The 22903-nt window shown below is 33.8% G+C and overlaps 1 protein-coding gene and 1 long non-coding RNA gene across 5 annotated transcripts in view; one reads left to right on the top strand and one right to left on the bottom strand.

Annotated features, from left to right (window-relative positions):
- LOC146993006 (uncharacterized) overlaps window positions 1-22903 on the bottom strand; it is a 316316-nt gene that overhangs the window by 90350 nt on the left and 203063 nt on the right. The window contains exon 1 of one of the 2 annotated variants that reach the window (XR_015039184.1): window positions 20978-21079. The exons of the other annotated variant lie outside the window; for it this stretch is intronic. This is a non-coding gene — a long non-coding RNA (uncharacterized LOC146993006). Of the gene's footprint in view, window positions 1-20977; window positions 21080-22903 lie in introns of those variants that run through there. 2 annotated transcript variants of the gene reach the window in all.
- LOC118194993 (uncharacterized) overlaps window positions 1-22903 on the top strand; it is a 510033-nt gene that overhangs the window by 285989 nt on the left and 201141 nt on the right. The gene's annotated exons all lie outside the window — the stretch shown is intronic.

Raw genomic sequence — 22903 nt, 5'->3', positions numbered from 1 at the left:
AAATCAGCTGTGTCGTCGTCAGAATTCTAACCACTGATTTTCTAATCTTTTAGCTACCCAGTCGACCAGGTCCAATTAGTGACGAAATGTCATTCATCATAGAGCCACAGTAGAATGTATTAAATTTTACAGAGGGAAAAATACGAAAGATGGACTGCTTCCTCTCTGAGGTCTTCCATTTTGCAAGCGGGACATACTAACCACTTACAACATAAGAGCCCTTACGGGAGATTGCGGATAATTCCTTCTGCATTATTATTAAGGAAGCTAAAATTTGTCTGAAAATAATTAACTGATGCCTAACTGTTTGCATAAGTTATTTATTGCTATAATTATTCAAATGTTTTTCCCCTTAACAAAGTGAATAAACCAAAAACGCACATCCAGTACAAAAATAACAAGTATTCTATTTACATAATTCTTATCTTACCATTATACGTATGAACTAAATTAGAATTACTTGCGAGAGAGATTTTTTAAAGTTCTTCGCATTCCTTTTTACATTAACTTATTCCTGCTCATATAATTAAAAAATAAGAAATTTATGAATATTAAACACTGTGCAAATCTTTGGGCATTTATTCGAGAAGCATATATCGGGTAAAATTATTTCAGATTCCTCCGTAATATAATATCTGTATGACAAGTAGTTTTGTCAATAATTCTAAATCCGAATATACTATTATATAATATAACATCTATTTAATCTACTTAAAGCTTTAATTAATCATCCAGGTAAGTTAGTATTTAAAACCATTTATTAGGAAATCGTTTTCGAGGAAACTCTCCGTATGATTCGACATTAAGCAATTTGAAGCTCTTGACTGGCTGAGTATCAATAAGGAAATTATGCATACATTATTTTACAGTTAATACAACAGTAAAGAACTAGACATCACAGAGAAGTTACTATAAGAGATCTGAAGCTGCAAAGATTTTGTTATTTTCAATTCTTAACGCAGAGTTTCATTGCATTCCAGTTTCATAATTCGCTAGCTCATACAAAACCTTTAAGAAGGTTTATACATACGTTATTCACAAAATCATGCAAAATGACATAAATAAATTACTTGCGTTTTATAAAGAGGTTGCTTCAAAAATGGGTAAACGTGAGCTTTAGAACAGATGCTATAGTTTGAAATTTTACTATCCACCAAACAAATTTATTAGCCTGAAACATCTCCCGTTAAAATTATTTGTCAGAACTATTATCTATTAAAACTAAAAACAAATATTTGCCCTATACCCAAAGAGAAGATTATATCGTTCTTTTTATCGTGTTAAACTGAAAGTTCATCAGCATTTATTAAAGCTAAATAAGCTCATATTTATTATCAATACTTTATAAAATTTCTTCAGCAAAAATGTCTATATCTGGTAATAATAAATTCTTGGCTTTCCTCAGCATTCATACAGCTTAAGGCACAACTTTTTTTTACCGTTACAGTAGCATAGAAGCTTCAACTTTGCAGCGCAAAATATGATTGTCACCAGAATATCAACATTTAACCTAAGCTAAAGCAAAGTTTTCTCAAAATAAGTATCGCCAGCTTCCGAAAATACTTCATACCATGCCAGTTTCACTAGTCAAATATGATTGATTGAACATCATTCAAAATCTGATCTGTTGCATTTTGCTTTTCGTAGTTCTTTGACGTTCCCACCAATGTAAGTAAAAAATGTTTCCTGTTTTTTCAGAATCTCCTATTCAAAGTTCTGCAACGTCTGGAATAAGTATAATATGCAAGCCGAGTTCTCATGGAATGACAAGCAATTAAAACAAGGGAACCCTCCATGCGCACCAGTACATGTGTAAAGTTTTTTCATCATCTGTCAACAACTTCGGTCTCTTCCTTGTCTCCAAAATCGAAAAGACTCTTCGCTTTTCATTTGCATTCATTGGCAAAGCCTTTGTTTCGGACTATCTCTCCCTTCAGCAGTTTTCCCGCCTCCTTAGCCTCCTCGGAGGAAGGCTTGTCGAATTCTTTTCCCATTACTCCGCCCCGCGATCGATCCCTTTGCGCGATAGGAAAACAAAGAATGTCAAATCGACGCCCTTCATCAGAATAGAAGGAATGCGACATTTAAATAATTAGAGAATTGCAAAAATAGACTTCGGACTCCCTTGTCGGCAGCATTAGCGGAATTCGACGGAGCCTATAGAATAAATTACATTACAATAATCCTCTTCTCGTTTAAATTAGAAAGCCCTATTCATTTGGGAACCTTAATCAAAGGCAGAGACGGATTACGATTTAAAATTTGGTGGAACAGATCGAAAATTATCGGATTGCTGGGATTCGTATGCTTAAAGAATTTAAAAGAGATATTTTCCTATTTGAGACAATAAGACTAATACTCAGACCAATGAGCATCGAAGTCTTTCAGTATTTTTTTCGGATTCATAAATTCTTATAATCTAAGAAATAAAAAAGCATTAGTTTGAGAAGGAGAACGATCTTAAGTTTAATTAACTATATCAATTCATACTTTTAATTCACAAAATATAATAGCTGAAGCTTTCAAAACCAGTTGCCGTTTAAGCCACGTTTAAAAATGAAGGTTATAAAAGATTTCTTATTATTTGTTTATCTCACTCTCATGAAAGTACAATTAGAAAACAATATGCTTTGAAAGATTTGTTTGCAATCAATTCCGCATCATGCGTAAATTCCAGGAACAACACATAATTTGAATAATATATCAATTATTATTTTCCAAAGGCCGTTTTTAGCAATAAGGCAAAATTTTCTTCTTGAAAATTCTGAAAGAAAAAGCTGTAATTATTATAAAGTGTATTTAAACTTATTATAAAGCGTATTTAAGAACAAAATGAATTACAATTTAAACTAAGTTTCTATCGCCCGTTTTTTCGCCCACCAGCGGCCGAGCGGTCGATGAACACTGGTAGTTCGGTTCGAGGTTCGAATCCCGCGAAAGGGCTGGCTGCATGGGCGTTTTCGTGTTTTTTCCCATGTGTAACGTATATACGAGCGAGTTTCCCATAGAAATCCCTCCACGAAGGCATCCCTCCCTTTAGGCAGATAGCCCTCGAGGCTTTGCCATAATCACATACACATTCAGCTAAATAAATGCTAAAATTCAATGCTTTGTTCATTCTGGTAGTAAACGAAACACTACAAAACACAGACGTAAAAGGTAATGTTTTGCTAGCTATAGCACAGAAAAAAAAATATCAATATAAATTGCAAATTTCTAGAAAAATAAAATTCTCCTGTATGTCATTATAAAGTTAATGATTCATAGTGTGTCGTATTTCCAAGAAGATTCATTTTGCTCTTTCTAGCCCACAGGTAACTTAAGTTAGTTCGGAGAACTTAATAAATTTTAGGCTTTCATATATTTCTTCTATTTTTAGTTATCAGTCCATATAAAAACCAAGCACTAGTGATTCGCCCAGGATTCAAATTCAGACGAATGTGCTGGCTGCATGAGTGTTTTCAATGTTTTTTCCTTGTGCAACATAAATACTAATCACTTTGCCATAGAAATTCCTTCACGGACGCATACTCCTCAAGTAGATATGCCTGTGGAGAAGCATGCCCTCCTATGTTTTCCCTTAATGATTAATCTAACATAACCTTTATAGCTTTTAAAATAAATGTTTATATTTTTATGCATAAACATAATTGTGCAAGCTCTGTTTTAAAAATCACTATTTGGATAATATTTGCAATTGATTTAAATCTTAATCAAACTAAATTTGGAAATAAATACTGAGCTAATAAATAAACCAAATTCATTAAAACGAAACGCACTTTCTGATACATGTTGCTTAAATAGTTTAAATAACTCTTGGGGTTATATAAGAGGTTTGAATTATTTAAACTATGGCATTGCACCTGATGGCTATTTAGCAGTCTACCTTCATCACAGTTTTGATCTACAGTACTCATGGACGTATAATTCGAAGATCTGGCACCCGCCATCTTCTTCCAATTATCAACGCAATCAAAATGGACTTTGGGATCTACAGATTTTAAACCCCATTCAGCAAAGACACTACAGTCGCAGATAACTATGCATCATCCAAGATTCAAATCCAAGCCAAAACCAATTTTTGCTGATGCCATTCTAACTATGGGTCATACGCAAAATTGAAAGGTGATAAAATCTGATGCGTGATTTTAAAATAGAAATTAAATTTACAGTCTTCTTTTTGGTAAGCATGCATTGAATATCAACGTGCTAACACTGACTTAATATTTTATACGAAGAGTAGACAATGTTCATAATGATTGTTATTTTGAACTTACGAACACTGTGAGGATAATTTATATACTAACCGAAACAGAGCTTTATTTAAACAACTGTTAGCGAATTATTGAGGTAAAATTTAAATAATCTTTGCTTGGCAGAGGAAAGAATTAAGATAGGCATTTCAGCGATAAACTTAAAGCAATAGGTAATTTCTCAAACTATGGACCTTCTTGAATTTTCTACATTAGTTTAAGTTAAAAGTTAGTGTATTTAATTTATCTCATTCTGAAGAATTCCGAAATATTTTCCGTCTCATCAATAATTCATCAGTTTATCAAAGCTGTCAGCAGGTTCCTCCTCTTTGAAATGTCGCCAAATTCAACTCTCGCAAGGGCGACAGGTGCTGCACCCATTCAGGAAACAAAATTTTATAGAATATTTTATTTCTACTACTTTTTATGGCAATTCATTTTAGTTTTTGCTGCTGGTTGTTGGTAGTGAAAAGAGCCTATTTGTTTTTTAAGCACAATTTTACCCAAAAAAGGTGTCCTCTTCTTGAAAATACGTATGGTAATTAGTTCTAATGCATTGCAAACTAATACCGTAAAAATATTGTGATGGTATTAACACGAATATTACCAAGATACAGGTGAATAAATTTATTTAATGTCTAATACGCTGACACGTTTCATGTCAACTATACAATACACAGTGCAGGTGATACTTAATGATATTTTTTAAAATTATTGTTACTCTTCTCGATGTGATATCGAGTTCTGACTATCACGTGCTTGTGTGCAATTCGAAGCTTACTTAAGGTGCGGATGTATGTTAAGCATAACAACTTTGAGAGGGGGGATTCAACACCCCCTGAAAATCTTCTCTAGAGACTAATAGTAATATAAGCTTGGCACTCTCGGGGGAATTTCAGCTTAGATTTGGATGGAGAAAGAGTTTCTTGTATTCTGCCGTAACTAAACGATGCACGCCAATTCTTTTATTATTATTATTTAATTTTAAAAGGATATATATCGCACATTAATGCAATTATGTGCTATAAAATTTATTTAATTACTAAAGATATTATGGAATGGATTAAGTGGCTAACAAAGAGTATAGTAGACTTTTGTGGCAAGAAGCAGCTAACAAAGAGTATAGTAGACTTTTATGGCTTTATATCTTTTTGAAGAGACTTTTATGGCAGCATGCGTCTAGAAAAATGTGTTTAGCCCTTTCATAGCGAGTCGTCAGTATCGCCTGTGCATTCAGACATCCGCAGGTCGCCCGAACGGCTGTGTTATTTTCTACCTGGAGCTTTTCCGCATCGCGTTAGTGCATGGCTCATAAGTTTCAGAAGCTGCTAAATGGAATGACAATTAAAGCGATTAAAGAAGCGACTAAAGAGGCGATTAAAGAAGCCCTTTCATTTGAACGCACCTTCACTTTCTCTTGTTTAGAGTCAACGCTCAGCTATTGCTGTTCGCAGTTTCAATCCTGTCCTAAGGGAAAACTGCATATAGTGGATAAAACCTCACAAAGATCCCCAGGAAAGAAGTAATCACTTCACCAAAGTAGGTTATTGTTAATTCTGTAGCATTTTACTTATCAGGGGGGAGAAATTCTCTTCCAACAGAAATTCGTGTACACGGACATTATGTATCTGATATGCAGCTGTCGAATGTTTTATCAAAATAACCATTCCAAATATTTTTGAATAAGTTCTTAATATTTTTGTAAGTTCTTAATTTTTTTAATTAAGAAATGCAACTGGTTTCTGTTACTAGCGATAATAAAAGACAAAACATTTTCTGTCATTTCATCATTTTGATAAATTAAAAGCTGGATATGATAACCTATTTTTCGTAAATGATAATACGATAGAATTTTAAATCTAGAACTTGTAGAGACAACGAGGTCTTTTACTTTGGAGCAGGAGACATGCAAAATGTGGAATTCCATCGCTGGGATACGAATTTCTTACCTTCTGATTGCCTGCTGTACGTGCTTGCCAATTACACCATTATACGACGAAGACAGATGATAAGGGAGGAGAGAAAAATCTTACAGACTTTGCGCTGTTAGACTTGAATAAACTTGGCTGTTTAAAAACCTGATTTGTAGTGTTCATGTATCTTTATGTTATGTGTGATTCGAATTAGTGTTTTTTTGAACTAAGATATCTTGCAATTCTTGACAGTTAATATAATATTTTATACTAGCTATACAAAGTGAGCATAAATTGTTTACCTGATTACGAAATTTTATTTAATAAAAACTATTGTAATTAGATATGTATAAATTTTTGGAAATAGTGACTGGAGTAATTACGTTTTGCTATGAACAGTGCTAGGTTAGTAAATTTCCACGTATGTCTCTTTCATTGCTTATAGTTGGTATTCCAAGTCTCGCCATGTGTTCTTCAACTTTTTTCCCGGTAACACTTGATAAAGATCAGTTATTATAACCTTCAAAGTATATATACAGCTAAAACTGGTATGGCAAATGTTACGTTCGTAATATATCCTCTGCCTGATTCGTGAATGATGTCAACAATCTCATCATTCACTGTAAACCAGTCATTTCTTTGAAGGTCACCAGAATACTTCATACCAATACCTGATACTCCTAACTTCTAGAGGATTGCGTTCATACGAATTTTTAAGTCGCCATTAATGCGTTATTTAGTTTCATGATACCAAAAACACATCTAGTTTTCTCCTTCATTAACCCCACTTCGTTATTAAATATTTCTTGGCGCCGTGTACTGCATAGCAAAAGAAAAAAACTGCAACAGTAATATATGTAATGATAAAAATTTAGTTAGTATTTCCTTCTTCCACGACTATTTTATGAAAACCCTTTTCGCAATCAACAAAAGCCTTTTGCCCTTTGCCTATTATGAAATGGTCGTCATCTGCGTTATCCATTCGATTAGCTGGATGATTTTTTTTAAATCGGAGCGCAGTTTACCCTAAAAAACATGCCCCCGCCGAGAGAAAATTGGTCTTGATTAGTTCGATATGAATCGCTGGGAATTAGCCTCTACGCGTTTTCAAATCATATGCTGTATACGATGCTTAGCAAAATGGACTCCGATTTCTTAGCAATTTTACATCACCTTTTCTATTTTTTAAACTCTAATTTATTATTCCTTTCACCCTGTAATACTGAAATAGTTCACAAGAACACTGATTTATGTTTCGATCACCACATCTGCAACTACAGCACATTCGTAAGAGTTGCACTAGTTATTTCGGAAAAGATTGACAGTGTTATTTCATTTCATTCTTCTATTTCAAAATCCAGCCCTTTCAAGTACTTTTATTTATTTCAAAGTGTTACATAAAATTATTTGTGTTCTTGAAAGCTTGAGTTTTTAATGAGAACGGTCAATCTTATGTAACCATAGCTAAAGTAGGTAAAGAATTAAGATAGCTAAGCAGCAGGAAAAGCATAGAAATGGTGTGATCATGAGAGAGTTCAAAATACATTAAGCATGCATTTCAGCAAATGAAGTTACAGAAGCTTACATAATGCAAAGTGTAACACTGAATGCTTCTTCTGTTCTGTTCCTGGGATCAGTTCATCTCTAATTCACTTACCTAGCGTTTATCTTCAATTACTTACACTGCTGGCCATTAAAATTGCAACACCGTGAAGGAAAGAAAATACAAAAAAAGGTATTCCTCGCACGTAAACAGTATGGCATGAAGAAAAAATGTTTAAATTTGTAAGCATTTTAGAGGTTTACAGGGGTGCGAAATTAGTAGAAACAACTGCCATCCATGGCAGCTAAAATGGCCCTTACCCCATAAGGCTGGGCTTGGATGACAAAAATCGGCAACTATTCCATGCTGCTTCAAGTCTATTCCACACTTCAGTGACCGTATTAGCTGGAGATGGGTGGCTGGTCAGTCTCTCAGCAACCCATGACCAGGTGTTGTACTCAATGGGTGACAGATCTGGAGACCGTGTAAGCCAGCGCAGCAGTCGAACACCCTTGTGTATCGAGGAAGGTCAGAACACGACGTGCAACATGTGGTCGTGCATTATCTTGTTGGAACATGGTGTTTGAGGGGCCTCAAAGGTAGGGCACAACGCCTGGACGTAAGATGCCAGAAATATACCCATCTGTTTTAAAATTACCGTCGATCCGAACTACAGATGTCCGTGTCGTGTACCCGATGGCCGTCCAATCTATCATATTAGGTGCAATGCCCCTGTGCCGATATCGAATGCAAGCAGGCGACGTGCGGTCACCTCAGACCCTCCAGACACGTATACGGTCATCGTATACTGCACGTAGAACCGCTACTCGTTTGAAAAGGTGAGACTGGGCCACTCCTGTCCGCTTTGTCATTTGGCACTCCAGAGTCGCCGTCTCTCTCTATGCTGCATTGTCAAGGGAGTACGAAGTAACGGTCAGCCTGCTGATAGTCCACGCTGCTGTAAACGTCGACGCACCTTACGAGCTGATACTGGGTGTGCTGCAAACATGCTCATTTCCTGACTAATGGTCCTTGATGTGGTCGTACGGTTTTTCAGGGTTGACCTCACAATATGTCTGTCCTCTCTTTCGTTAGTCATGGGACGGTGTTCAGACCCTGCATACCGTTCAGTATGACCCCTGAGAAATTTTTGAATTCCATATTCGCATGGCAGTGGTTAGATATCGACCATTGCGACCGGTGATATCACGGAACGATAATATACACTTTCGATAGGAAACGATTCTGCCTGTATCAAATTTCCAATCTTGCTGGTAAGGATTTCTTCTTATTATTCGAGTCGTAACACGATATTCTGAGCAAATCCAACCTTACAAAGCACTTTCCGAATTAGAAATCCACTACATAACTTTTCTCTTATGTAGTGCTTCAGATGTCGTTTCTCCCTCTTGCGTCCTCTAATTGCGCTGAAATACTAATCATTTGCATATCCCAACTCCTTCTATTCATGTGATTTTGACGTTCGTCAGATCATTCCTTCCTTGTGTTGCAATTTTAATGGCCAACAGCGTAGTAACATTTCTTCCATTAGTACGCGAGACTTCATAAAGAATTATTAGAGAGCTCTAATCACTGAACTGCAGCTGAAGTATATTTTTAGAATGATTTTCTCCTTTCCTGGCACTACTCTCCGAAATTATAGCGTTTGTTAGAATTTCGAAGAGTAGTTTCGGCTGTTGGTGTATTTTTAAAAGGTCTGAAGTGATTTTTATTGTCCCGGTGTGTTCTATTCAATTAAAATCTGTTTATTCAGAATTTTAATTAAAATGAGTACTAGAAATTTTCGTCCCTGTAGACTAAAGCTTTAATGCTGACATCGTACTTACAATTAGTAACTATATATGTTTTTATTGGAGAGCTGTTAGTCAGACTGCACGAAATAGCGCTTGTGTTTTTTGTCTAGGCATGAAATGCAAGAGAAGTTTATAACAGGTTAATATGCTTTTAATGTAAATTATGTTGCTACTCAGCACTGATTTGAAAAGAATACTCACGACAAATTAGTGGCAAAGCATTAATTAGGAAATAAGAATTGTTATTTATAAAATCTACTGTAATTTTATTCATTACATAAAGCTTGTAGAGCCATTAGTTATATCGATCCCTAAACGAGAATAATGTGCAGTGACCTAGCTATGATTCGAACTCCGGACCTCCCGAATACGCGTCGAGCGCGCTTCCAGTTACACCACGAAGACATGCGGAAAGGAGGGAAAAATACCTTATAAGCTTATTAACGAAAGCCCTAAAATTATGTGTCAAAGAAGCATAAGAGGTCTATTTTGATACAATTTCTCTCCTATCGGAATACATCTCTAACACAAACTTAAACATGCTCCAAAATGTGCTTCCATGACATAATTATTTTCCTGATAAACTCCCAAAGGATTTTGGAGCCTTTTTGCTAAATACGTATCGTGCTATCTTCGAAAATTACAGATACGAGTTTCCTTGGCAAAAATGAAATGAAATGAATGGCAAAAATGAGTGAAGTCTCTTCTGAATTGCATCACAAGGCAATTAAAAATTGATAAGATAATTTTTAAGATTTATCTTCGCGACAAAAGTATAACATAATGAGAAAGAGCTGTTTCTTTCTCTGAACTGACTTAGTGAAAATACTTTTCCTACAAGAACAAATTGTGCATATCTTTTGTTAATTGGAACACCTCTATAAATATCTTTAATTCTGATGAAGACTCATGTTGGAAATCTAGAAAGCAAAATACGAACAAAAGGTTCTCATGAAATAGTTTACGATGCAATTTACTTAATTTGATAGGATACATAGTACAATGAAACCTTCTGATTATGGCGACCTCCTTTGGATGACCAGCTATGAAGTAATCAGTATTTCTGAAAATATAAACAAACATCTATCTGCATTAAAAGTCACATGTTTGAGGGGATAATTTTTTCAACGGACCCAATATCTCCTGTAACTATGGAGGATCTTTTTAGGTGGGGTTTACTGCATATAACCAGTATGAGCCTGCCGACATATCACTATTGGATATAGACCTATTCCTCCATTGGAAAAAACTGTTCATCGTGCATAACAAGTGATATCATATATAAAATTGTTCCATTAATTATGTTCAACTGAAGTAGAGATCCTAAGCTAACGAAAGAAGTATTGTTACAATTTAGTCATGTTGCAAATTATTTTCGAATTCTAGACCAGATCTGGTACAAGTACTTTTGTAAGCAATTTTTGTTGTTGTTGTTGCAATTAAAATTCAGCAATGCAAGGTCTTCATTAATTGGAACTGTATTTTTTAATCTATATTCAATGATTTTGAGCTTGTCTAAATAGAGTAAGGTCCTTTCCTCATTTAAACAAAATAAGAGATTTTAAAAATCAGTAGTATAATTAACAGCCCGAGTTGAGATTCCAAAACTTTAAAATCACCTCTAATTTATTTAAAGGTAACAATAAGTATTGTTATGAATTTTGTACGCATAACCTGAGTGAAATTATGTGTAAAATTGCTGTATTTTTCTGCATAACGTAACATGAAATTCTAAAGAGAACATGTTCTGCTAGAAAAATAAGAATACAGGGAACAGTCTATTTAACACTGAGTAAATGACTATTTATCTAATTTGGCGAGATATCACCAAGCAGGCAACGATTTTTGGTGACTAATTATTGTCGCCAAATTTGGTGATAAATCGCGAAAAGTTGCCAAACTGGGTCAAACATCCAAACCCAACAAAGATTAAAACAAAAATACAGTTAAAAACGTCTAGTCAAAATTTTAAAAATTGTACTATTGCGATTTATAAAGTTCATCAAATTCTTTGCAAATTTAAACTCTTTCCTGCGGCAACAGATTCCGTTATACTACCATGTCGCAATAATACGCAGTCTTCAAAGAAATGTCGTGCATTGCCTTCAGCACTAGAAAAATTACAGTCTATTATTTTCCAAATTAAATCTTTTCAGGTATCGAACGCATCTTCAATATTACTCATAGCAGCCTCTTTGGCCAGCATTTCGGCGCTCTCGTTGCCTAGAACACCAATAGGGATCTTCATCCAGTTCATTTCCACTTCATGTATTTTCTACATTTTTACAAGCAGATCTTTTAGATCTGAGACCAAAATAGTATTAGTGTTATCAGCATCTGTAGTGATTTCAAACCAGATAATGTTGTCTGTATATACCTATTAATATATGTTTTTAAAGTCAGGTTTTCATCAATCCATTTAAGAGCAAATACGACAGCAACCAATTCGGCTTGAAAATACGAATTGTAAAGCTCGTGTCTAATTTTGCCATAGTCTGTTTCAATACCAAACAAGTAAACAACATATGCTGCACCAATTACATTGATATAACCCAAGCTGTGCAAAATATTTGGTGGCTGATATTCCACTGCTGTATACCGTTAATATTAAATACAAACAAAATCATGTATTATATGCAGTAAAACCTCCGTCAACATTTTGTGAAGTTAATTTAAATTTATCAGAATAAAAAGAATAACATATCGAGAGCGGCGTCATGCCGGCCAATATGCAAACAAATTTCCTCGAGACTGTTTTAAAGCATCTGGTCAGAAGCAGCAGCCAGGGTCGTTGTAATGTATCTAATTTATTTCTGATTCGCGGCCTTGGAACCCCAACAGCTAACATCATACAGTATAATTACTGAAAAGTTCTCGGCGGCCGGAGAAATCTATATAAGACTGGAGAGTGTATTAGTTTCTCAGTTGTAGTTGTTAGTTCAGCGTGGTCTGGAGTATTGAGATGTCTCCGTGTTTGTTTCTCTCTTCAGATGGGATTTGCACTGAGTTGTGTTTAACGTCCTTAGTAGTCTGAAGCGTAACTTTGTGATACTATGAAGAGCTGTGCGAATATTTTTGCGGATAGTTCTAGAACTGTGAAGTAATTCTTTTGAAAAAATGAATTTTATCAAGCTGTCATCGGTTCTGTGTGCATTCAATCTATTACGAACCCGTACTCACGTAACAGTATTATCTTACAATTCGTTTCAAATTACGAAATACAAAGTACATAGAAAAACTTTTAAATGGCATTTTAAATGAAATTTAAGATTCATTTTTTTAAGGAACCTACTAATATATTTAAAATGATGTCGAGTAATATATTCAATCTTGAAGAAAAGACAGCCTTCTTTAAAATTTTATCATCGATAATTTAACAAAAACAATCGATAATTTAACAAATCGATAATCGATAGTTTAACAAAAATAAAAAATAAAAATATCATCGATAGTTTACTCTTATATTTCCTTTAAATATAAGAGTAAATAAAGATAACTGGCAGTATGTAATATATAAATAAATGAATTTAAAATTTATGATGACAGGAATGTGGTATATAAAATTCTTATCTGAAATTTCTCTTGTCTTCTTACCTAAAATTAGTCTCACATGGCACAGAGACCCCTAATAATGGGGAAAATTTTCCCCTAAAAGTACTGAAATTTAATATTTATTCAAAGTATTTCTTAGCCAGTTTTTAATTTAACTGAAGAAAGATTTGAAAGAAAATATTTAATCCTTCTGCTGCAAAGTCTAAGCTTTGCCTCCTGTTTCTTAAAATAAAATCCAACTTTGTACACTTTTATGCCCTAGTCGAAACAAATTACAAGTTACTCTTATATTGATTGCGAAATCATTGAGCAAGAGGAAAAAGAAACTCATTAATCTTCTTAATAGAAAAACGAGTAACAAAATTCCTGTTGATGTATCTTCTCTTTGCAATAACTATTTCGACGATATTATATATCCCTGAAATTATTTTATTTTCTGTTTCACTATTTTATTATTGAAACTAAATTTAGAATGCTTTATCAGTTTCGAAATTTGGGAAATATTCCTCTATTTTCTGAAAAGTAATCAAAGATGGAATCCCGTGTCTCTCTCTTTTCTCAGCAGACTTCTTCGATTACACGAACATTTTGAAATTTTCATTTCGCAATGGCTGTTTCAAAATTTGATATTTTTTATTTGCGTAGTGTACTTGAGGCATGAAAATGAACTACTTCTTACTTTCTTTCTTTTATATCCATTTAAAGAAATATACTGCAATTTTGGATCATTAAATCAAAATCTTTTTCCAGTTTTGACGAACTAATGATGGATGATATTTAAAGACAACACTGCATGTAAACATTCGCATTATTTTATTCAGGTTCTGTTTTATCGTGTAAGAAGAAACCTTAGGCTTTGCAGTAATATTTTTCCTCAAATAACATTTTGTAACGTTTCTATTGTACAAAGGAAAATGATAGAAGAACCAATTACAGTTAACATACCTAATTTGCTTAAAATTCTCTTATTACAAATTATCTTTCACATTTTGTAAATGAAAAGAAAGAAATTAACAAGCTATTATGTAAAACTTTTTGAGACGTCAAATTTAATTTATTCATGTCAGAAATGCTCTACTTGTTCTTATTCTCAAAGGCTTAGTTCAAAAATTTCAAAATATTCGTTCTCTAACACTGAGCTACAGAATTATTAAAAAGCAGAATCATGTAAAATTAGAGGTTTTAGAATCTTTTTAGTAGTGTTAAAATATTAACCTATGAAATGCTTTCCTATTCTAATATTTAGCACTTGTTTTCAGGCAGCAAATTATTATGCATTTCAACTTATATAGATTTAATTTTGGTACCTTGTAGAGACATTAGGTTATTTCGAGTCGGAGAGATGAAAAATGAGCAACGCCTTCGCCGGGAATCGAACCATGTACCACTGGAATACGCGTCCAGCGTGCATACCACCACACCACGGAGGCACTCTTAGAAGGCGAGAGAAATACCTGATAACCTATAGCGTACAAATGCATTTCTGGAAACTTTAGTCGAGATTAAATGCATCTTTTTTCTAACGCATATTACACGCAGCTGAATCTGATGCTATCAAATTTATAAATGTGCTTATTTTTACTTTGGTGGCACAAAGAATAGAAAGAATATATGCATTTCATCATTTTTTCTTGAAAATGCAGAATAATAAAACAGAAATTAATTTTAACCAATGTCATATGTATTCGCTGGTAGAAAAGTCTTCCATCCCTGCTGTAGTATCAATGGCAGTGTGATCTTTTTAAATAAAAACATGTATGAATGCTCGACATAACTTAGAGGATGGTGAAAACAAACTTTCCTGCTCAAAACAAAATAAGCAGTATACCTACAGTAAGAAAGTGCTTTTTGCTGCCAGATGGGAAAGTGTTTAGACACGGACTGCCATACCGATTGGCCCAGGTTCGAATCCCGAAGAAGTTATGGATGTAATTTGTCCGTTTTTTCAATAGGAGGCAACGGTGGCTAACCAATTAGGTGCCTCCGTGAGACCATCGATTCCGGACTTAGAATTGGCTAATGCCAATTCTAATTTAAATTTAAGTCCTTAGAATAATAAGAATTTAAGTCCTTAGAATTGGCTAATGCCAATTCTAAGGCTTGGCTAATGCCAATTCCAAGAATTGGCTAATGCCAATTCCTTTTATAGGAAAAGGCTAGAGCCCGCTACTGAAAAGTTCTTTCTATGGATGACAGAAATGAATTTAAAGCTTGTTTTAATCTAGACAACAACGAAAAAAATTTCTTCTCTCTTAAACTGATTCGTTAATTGATTACAGCAAAGCACACGAGGCCTTTTCACCTAAGATCGTATACCTTCCTGGAGGACTTTCTAAAGGGAACTGACACTGAAATGTATTCATCTTACACAGGGACTGGCTGGTTTTTTATTTATGCATGTCTTTAATTTTCTATTATAAAATAATCCCGTCATAGTTACTGCAATCTTCTAACTGTCCATGAATGTTTTACATTATGTGCCGCGTCAGTTTGGTGTATTTCAGAAACAATAAGACGTTAAAGCTCTTGGATGCAGAAGGACCATATAACATATAATGGAACCTTTAGATGCGGGATTTAGCTGGTTTTCTCCAAGCCCTGAAATCGGACGCTTACGTCATTGACGCTTAAAGAACGTCATTTGAAGAACGAGCAACAACTTTCTGCTAATCACTGCAAGGGAAGCGCTTTAAAACCTTAAAGCGCCAAGGGTATTCGATTTGACCTTTGTAACATACTACCTGTCTTTAATCAGATCTATATCAAACAGCGAGGCAGCTTCTTATTTCTGAAACCGTAAATTATAGTAAATTCTTGCTAATTTTAAACTCTCTTGCTTCTGGTGTAATTTCTTAAATTGTGGTCTGAGTGAATGAATCAAAGGGAATATAAGGCTGTGTTTAATTGAGATTAGTTTAAAACATATTTAAAGGCAATTGTCACAAGGCAAGAAACAAAACTATTATTCTAAATATGTGTGCTAAGCTCTTTCTGCTTTATGCTGTTTATTATATTCTACCATAGAATATCCTATCCTCCAACCTTCAAATCAAACAGTAAAATAGTTCAAAGAAACTATTCAACCTGCATCGTGTTTTCTGTAGTAAATTGGTGACTTCATTAATGTCTCTTTTCCCTTGATAAAAACATGCAAAAAAGTCAGTAACGTTGGTTCGGTAACAAATTTTATTTTGGGGTATATCTCTGGGGTGAATTTTAAATTACAAAACTAAGCGTATTCATGTGTTTTGAATAAAGCCTTGTGCTTGACTATCCTTCTTCAGTGTAATCAAATGTTCTTGCATTATAATGCCAAGATCAAATAATATACTGTAGGTTTATAAGCCATACTGGTATTCATGATTTCAATGTCATCGAAGCGAATATTAAAATGTTCTTTTAAATTTTGCATGTATATAACAATGCGTGTTTTGAGGACATTGTTTCTTCTTTTCATTTGGGGGGGGGGTTCTTGTGTTCCAGCGTTTTCCTTTTTTATTCTGTGCTTAGTGCACAAAAGAATATTTTGTTTAGAAAAATTTATGGATTTTCAAAATATATATAAGAATTTTGCGTATTTTTCCTCATATTTATTTTATATGATTTCTTCCTTACTGTATCTTATTATGCTTTTTTACTACATTTTAATTATTGTTACTGATATAACTTAAATAAATAACAATAAATTAACAATTTTATTAATATTTTTTTAAATCAGAGGGATCTTGATCATGCCGATCACTTCCTGCGCATATTCGGCTATCGTCATTTACCCCTAGGGTGTCGAAACCGACCCCATTGGAAAACACTGCTTGATAGAATTGTTTCAGTTTATTTAGCGTACAACAGTGTTGTCCTAAAGGAATTAGAAGGTCTAAGGGAAGACTGCGCAATAGTTGAAACTTTAAGATGAAAGAATTGTAGAAAAAATTAAAAGAATTAGTCGAATATATATATATTGCGATTAGCCAGTGGCGCGACTTATTATTATTTAAATATGATTCTTTATTCCATGACCTTTTGTTCTTTGACCTTTTTTAAGAACCTTTCTTTCCATGACCTTTTGTTCCATGGCCATTGAAGTTAAGCCGTCAAAGGAAGTCCATGACCAGAAAATTAAAAAAAATATATATTATTATGAATATTTGTGTGCTGTTTTACAAAAGATCTTAATTGTGATATATTCCATAGTTGGTAATTTCGTTCTGAATAATGTTCCATTTGTTCTATAAATATGTTTAGAACTTTAACAAATGCCAATGAAAGCATCAATAGCTAACTTTCATTTCATCTTTAATCTGAACACATTATAAATTTAGATAAAAATCTCATTTATCCGCATATAAAATTAGCATAAAACCTATAAAATATCTGAAATGCAATTTTCAACTTAGGCTAGTTTGCCGTAAAAGCAATTATAAAAATTTAGAGAACATGTATAGTCTGAGGCATTCTTAAATAATTTAATAACGCCTGGAAGTTCCTTACTCCCAGAGAAAGCAACGATTTACAAAACTAATTTCAGTTTTATCGACGCTCACCTATTATGTCTCAAGCGGAAAAAAACTGATTTACATAAGTTAGGAAATGACTGAATAAGTCCTTTGAGATTACTCTTTTCCTTTTTCCATTTCTTAATTTACTACTCCTTGCCTTCGGCCGAAAATAAAATATAATTCCCCAGCCGTCGAAGAGAGTAATATAAAAAATGCTTAAAAATGATGATTAAAAGGAGCTGTTTTAAAAAAATGAAAAATAAGAATCTAGAGATGAATGGCTCTTCACGTGCGTTTTTAGATAAGCATTAAAAAGAGTATTAGTTAATGGCTTTTTCAAACAACTGACATCTTTCTAAATAACAACAGAACTTCCATTAAAATCTCTGGAGAATTCTAAAATGTAATGTGTTCTGGAAAACATTTATTTCTTTATCGGTATCATTTATTATTCACGGACGTTTAAATGAGTTTCCTCAACTAAGCTCCTCATTAATCGCGAATTAATATGTGTGAAGTAAAGCAAACAGAAAAAAAAAACTATCAAGACGCAAGTGATTCAAATTGGATTACATAATAGCTCTAAATACCATATTTCTTATAAGCAGAATTAAAAGATTAATGTTCTGAGCTGCTGCCAATCAATTGAAAAGACATTGAAAAATTGATACATTTAAGATATTCCTCTACACGTCACTTTCCTCACTTTGAAGCGCCGGTAGGTCTATCTAGAAGAAAGAATCATGTTTTTAAAGCTAACAGTTTTTAAACTAAAATTGTATAAAAATTAGGTAATTGCTTTTAGGTATATAATTGTATAAATTTTAAATCTTAACATAGATGATAAACGTTTTTATGTCGAACATTATGAACTGAAGGCAATCACAAACCCTGAAACAAAAAGCAATAGCAAGTATAAAGTGGTCAAATAGGGCATACTATATAATATTGTTAGGAATTTTATATTTAGATAGGTAACTTTAGTAGAATTACAATTAAAATTGTTGTATTTTTCTGTGTAATACAGGGGCAAGGGCTTTTAACATTGAGTAAATGGGTATCTCGAAAATTTGGTGAGATATAGCCAAGCTGACTGCGGTTTTGGCGACTTATTTTGTTGCCAACTTTGGCGACATTTTGGTCCGGTCCCGCACCACCGTAATAAGTATTGAAATTGAATAAATGTAATTTGTTTGCTAAAACCGTAATTCTACACTCTTAATTCTGCCTGTGGAAAATTCCAGGGTTCTGAAATATTTCTTTTGATAAAAATGAATTTTATTAACCTGCAGAAACATTAGGATTTTTTGGAAGCAAGAGAGATTGAAAAATGAGCAACGCCTTCGCCAGGAATCGAACCATGGACCTTTGGAATACGCGCTCAGCGTGCAGACCACCACACCACGAAGGCAGGAGAAATACCTTATATACTCCCCCTTTTAAAGGGCGACTGAGATTTTTAGAGGACCCAATCGCAAAATACTGGATGTGGAGAATCATCAATCACTACCCATTTAGTTTGGGGGCCACTGCAGAGACATTAGGTTTTTTCGGAGCAGGATAGATGAAAAATCAGCAACTCCTTCGCCGGGAATCCAACCACGGACCTCTGGAATACGCACCTAGCGTGCAGATCACTACACCACGAAGGCCTGCCAAGAAGGCGGGAGAAATACCTTATAAACCTATTACTGGATTAGTGCATTCAATCTATTACGAACCCGTACGCACACAACAATACCAATGTAAGTGTACAGCAGTAAACAAAATTACTTAGTTATCTTTTTGACTGATTTTACTTGCATTGTTTGGCTATTATAATCAGCGAAAACATGGTCTGAAATAGAACATAGAACGTTGAAATAGGTACATGAAACTAGAATGCTGAAAGAGTTATAGAATCTCTCCTTCTTCGGTAACATATACTGAGTGAGAACTCTGAAAGACTTAAGAAAATTATCGCTATGTCATGGAATTTATAACAGGGACTTGGGAAAAGGTGTAAATGACCTTTTTATTAACTAAGATAATTTAACAGAAGGCACAGTTTGGGCTTACAGAACCAGCCAGCATTTATGGCATAAATTAAAAGTCAAGAATTTAAAGTATACGAAGTAAACTGTAATTTAGTACAAAGCTTACACAGAGAAAATGCGGGCAAGTTGGGTCAAACCTAATATCGGCGTGACAAGCCTAATATCATAGAGTACTGCAACGCCACAAATAAATTACTCTAACGCGGACATCAGCGCGGTCGGAACACGTTCTGATTCAACAGTCTAAAGCCTTCCTTTACATATAGCTCTTCCTACCTCATCTGAATATTCTCGAAATATAAACTAGCAATCTGGCATGAAAACGGAAAGCGAGAAAGACTAATGATAATTAACATAAAATAACTGGTTAGAGAAAATAAATAGAATGAAAAAAGGGAATAGTCTACAGAGTATCTGAAATACTTAGCTCTTTGGGCAGGTGAATCAAATATGCACTATGCTATAAAGTATCCTATTCATATTCAGCAACCAAATCTTCGCATACCTCTGCAAAGATTCATTTGTACAATAAAGTTTTGCTCTTATTCTACCAGGCAGATTTTTAAATAATTCGATATTAGTTTATAAAGATTCACATATAACATATTGTAATCATTTTTTAAACATCGGCTCGACAGTTTTAAACTCTCATAATGTGAGAAAAATATAAAACGTAACAATGCAAAATTTCTCTCGGGATGTGATTGAGTTTTAATGAATTGTAATTGCTACATTTAAATTACAAAGGTTATAACTGCTCTTAAATGCTTCTGTGCTATAGCATTTTTAAGTGAAATCAAGGGGAAAATCTCATAATAAATTTAAGATAGTTTTGGTCATTTAATTTGCAATTCACAGAACTCTTGTGTTTACTTGAAATTTTTTAAAACTTGTTTTAGTTAAAATGTAATGACGTGTGAATTTTATTTGCACACCAGTTACTATGTTATATACCTACATTTTTAAGTAGTCTTTACATATGTAAAAAAAATAATTATTATCTTTACCTAAATATTTTTGGGCTGATACTCAATTTCAGATTCGTGTTAAGTATTTTGATATAAATTTTAATGCCTACAGTTTTATGCACTTTATCATTTATCAAAACCATCAGTTTAGTATTCTAATAGTGACTCCCTTTCTAAATAAAATTTAACATTTATTATTCCCAAATTTAGAGATAAATATTTTTTCTTTTGGATTTTAGAGTACTAATCTACGTAAAATCAGAGAGATAAGACAAATTCAGGTATGACATCTGTAGCACTTAAAAATAGAATCTAAAACATTTAGAGCAAATCCATAAAAACAGACGAGACTTTCACTGTGAAACATTACTGGATAAAATGACATAGCGATATAAAACTTACCCATTACAGCCGCATTTGATTCCTACGAGTAATTTTCTTTTATTGTTACGACTACCTTAATGACATTTTCACGAGAAGCCGTTTCCCGAGGAGAGTGTTAGGCTGTTATCTTATTTTATTTACATTTATCAAATTCCAAAGAATGGGAAACCATCTCACTGATAATAAATCATATTCACCCTGAATTGATTGGCACAATTCCAAATTCTCACTGCTGATGCATTTAAAAAAGTGAAAAGAGAATCAAATAAAAAAAAAAAACACTGTTATTGTCTGAGGAAGCCAAAAGTGGAATTAGCACGTTTCGACGCCTAATTGTTCAAAAGTGTCTTATATAAATATATAAAGTGATATATAAATGTAGCACAAAATACTTCTTCCAAATGCTTAACACAACATTTTTATGTGCCGCCCAGACGGTATAGTGGTCAGGGGATCCGACTGCAGTACCAAAGGATCCGGTTTCGAATAACGCAGAAGGCATGGTTATAACTGTCAGTCCCTTCACAGGAGGCAAATGTGGCCTACCTATTAGGTGCCTCCATAATAAAGTGACCGCCGTTCTGGGATTTGCAGTTGCTAAGCCAAAGTTGGTTGAGGGTCCTCCATTGCTAAAAAAAAATTATGTTTAAACTCTAATTCATGCTATCTTTCGTAGTCTGAGTTTTTGCGAAGACCTGTATTATTAAAATTTTATAACTATTTGAATTAGTTGTTAAAGAAGCGTCTCGTCTGAAATTAAAATCCATTCTAGAGCATTAAACAATAGTTAAAACGCGTTTTTTTTCGAACTTTCAAACACTTAGAGAGATTCAAAAGTTAGAATGCTAAACACATTTTAGAATGCTTTGTCAGACGTGTCTGCTTATGGAAAATACAAAGCGTCTCTCAGTTTATGCAAAGTTTAGTATTAAATAAGAGAGAACGTTTCAGTCCTGAAGATATGAAGGTACTTATTATTGTATCTAAAGAACTAAAGCATTCGATTGTCAGTTTTAGGCTAGAAATTAATTATTGTATTAAAGGAATTCATATTTGGTCTTCAAATTATATTAAATATGATAAAACAAATGAAATTTCATGAGCATAAAATCTAATTTTTCCCTAATTTTTTAAATCAAAACCTTAAGTGAAATCTGCGACAATAAAACGCAAGTATAAATGCTTCAAGTTTAACCCGTGAAAAAGATGAAAAGTCGAGAATCCTTGCAAAAGCCTTGAAACGTTTAGAAAAGTGAAAAGTCAAAAATCCTTGCAAAAGCCTTGAAGCATTTAGAAAGATGAGAAGTCAAGAATCTTTGCGAAAGCCTTGAAATGTTTAGACAGAAAAATAACAGAAATTGGAACTGATAGCTGAATATCAGATAAATATGTACGGTTGCTATTGTATCTAGAGTTAAAAATCTTGCAGACCCTACTAGATTTACTGCAGGTTATCGCTACGTCTTATATAATCACAAAGCACTGAGAACGGTTTTAAATAACCTTTTCTAATAATGTAGTCTTAACTGAATATAAAGGAAGGATTTTTGTAAGAAGTGAAACCACCACTAGCGGCTATTTAAATTAAACAATAACAGGCAATTAAATTCAAACTCTCATAATGTAGTCTGAGGCTATACATACAATAGAATGAGCTAGGTCAAAAGATATGTTATCGGCGTGCAATTTAACTCATCAATAAGCGAAAATGCTGAAGCCGTAAATATCAGTTTTAAGCAAAGCTGGAGAAAAGTACGCTGACTGCGAGAGGTGACTGCCAAAAAGCTCTCTCATTGAGATTAAAAACCCTCAGTTTAAATACAAAGCAAATTTGCATTCTGGTAAAGAACACGGAAAACAGAAGTGAAATGGTCCAACATGGAAGTTTGATCCAACATGGAAGTTTGGTCAACAGAAGTGCCATGGTCCAACATGGAAGTTTGG

This window comes from Stegodyphus dumicola, chromosome X2 (assembly GCF_044657685.1).
Source record: "Stegodyphus dumicola isolate Sdum_Otavi_A_Nest chromosome X2, ASM4465768v1".
Classification (NCBI taxonomy): domain Eukaryota; kingdom Metazoa; phylum Arthropoda; class Arachnida; order Araneae; family Eresidae; genus Stegodyphus; species Stegodyphus dumicola.
The sequence above is the reverse complement of the archived record's forward strand: the minus strand, read 5'-3'. Positions and strand labels throughout refer to the sequence as shown.